We start from the raw sequence: 1,764 nt of genomic DNA on the forward strand, positions 1-1,764 counted from the left end.
GGGGAAAAATCTGATTTAGATCATCTCAGGCTGCAAGTAGCCATACACTCTGCAAACTACTAACATCTTTGTCTGCAGGCTCAGGTTTTAGACTTTTTTTTTACTTGAATTCAAAACCTTTATTTAAGGTGTTTCTCAATTTTTTTATTTTGACATTTAATAAATTAGAATATCCATTCCAATGATTCTCACTTGTAAGTAATAACTGACATGTCTTTGGTTTGCAAGGACCCAAGTGTTGAGACAAACTGACGTATTTTGATGAAAGTGAGAGCTTACGGAAAGAATGCAACAAGTAGGCAGGCATTGTAATAGAAGGATCCAACAACACACAATAAAAAAAAGAAAAAAAAAAACGGGACCTTAAATATAAAGGAAGGGATGGAAAATGACTGAGGAACCAGGCAAACTAATCAGAAGAAAATGAAGAACGGCTGAGGCAGAATGCAGCTGAGGCATTTCTTCAGACAGAGAAACAAGGTAAATATCAAACACAGGAGAAGAACTAACTGATGAAAACTACAACTCAATGGGGAATTGAATGACAATAATCTCAGAGAGAGAAAAAAAATGCGCAAAGAGCAAAACACAAAAGCAAGTTCCTTTTTTAGAAATAACTTTTAAGCACGTATTAAAAGGCGTTTCATTGAGTTCACATTTTTGCATTGAAATGGTTTTTTAGTGATCTAATTTATTCTAATCTTAAATGTGTGTAATATTTTATTGAACATATATCTCTGGCTTTTCTTTTCCGTTAATAAATCAACATTTTTGTGTAGGCCGCATATCATTTTCTGTTACTATTATAATAAATTTGCTGAATTTCTAATAGGCTAAAGATCACCGAGGTAGTTGAAATTCTCACCTCTCAGCAGTTTCTCTTGCTCCAGTCACAACAGTGAGAGGGATTTATTTGACCTTTCCCATATGGAGAGATGGTGACTAATTTGACCTACAAAGTGAAGTATTCTTTTGTTATGAACCTTTATTTTTAGTTTGGGAACCTCTGCACTAACATAATATCTGATCTGTTTTCTTTTTTCTTTTTTTTTGGACAAACATTTGTCTCAACACTGCATTCAAATGATACAAAGCAGATCAGAGGCAGAGTAAATACAGCAACCCGGTTGTCAGACTTATCAGAGGCTGCACAAAGCTCTGATCTGATTACTTTGAAGCTGAACGAGTGAGAGATACTTTCAAATATTAAGGCACGATATGTTGACACAAATCACAAGTATGAATTTCATAGTTCCTGACCTACAATCATCTTTCTTGGGAAAGGCACTTGCGGAAAAACAATCAAAGGCTAATTGGGCTGATGCAATTCCTTTGACATCTGGTACAATAAAAGTTAAACCAAATATACGGTTGATAGCAACTGGTTGTTGGTCAGTGACCAGAGTTTTCCTGCCAGTGGGAGGAGCTGAGAGTTTCCTGGTATTCGCTTTTATTTAAGATCTGGTGAATTACACAAGGCTGTAGCTTCCTCCTTAAATAAGTCTTCAATTATTTTCAGCAGGAAGAGCTGGGACCAAATCAACCAGAAATAAACCAAAATGCTCATATCCATGGCAACACCTTACTCGGATGTCAGTCCATTGTATCACCACGAAGCATCAAACTGGGACATGCAGCAGAAAGAGGAAGTTTGGTGCCATTTTTTAAATAAAAATAAGGTTTTTACAAATTTGTTCAAACTGTCACCACGTCATGACAGCATAATATGGGACAGATAATCTGCGGAGAGTTTGATCTCTTCCA

General features: G+C 36.1%; 1 long non-coding RNA gene across 1 annotated transcript in view; it reads left to right on the top strand.

Annotated features, from left to right (window-relative positions):
* The first annotated feature begins 396 nt into the window (after positions 1–396).
* LOC106964486 (uncharacterized) overlaps positions 397–1,764 on the top strand; it is a 12,275-nt gene continuing 10,907 nt past the window's right edge. Inside the window, exon 1 of the long non-coding RNA XR_001428435.1 lies at positions 397–480. This is a non-coding gene — a long non-coding RNA (uncharacterized LOC106964486). The remainder of the gene's footprint in view (positions 481–1,764) is intronic.

The sequence above is a fragment of the Poecilia latipinna genome, unplaced genomic scaffold, assembly GCF_001443285.1.
Source record: "Poecilia latipinna isolate Pla-1442-1.1 unplaced genomic scaffold, P_latipinna-1.0 Scaffold1680, whole genome shotgun sequence".
Taxonomy (NCBI): domain Eukaryota; kingdom Metazoa; phylum Chordata; class Actinopteri; order Cyprinodontiformes; family Poeciliidae; genus Poecilia; species Poecilia latipinna.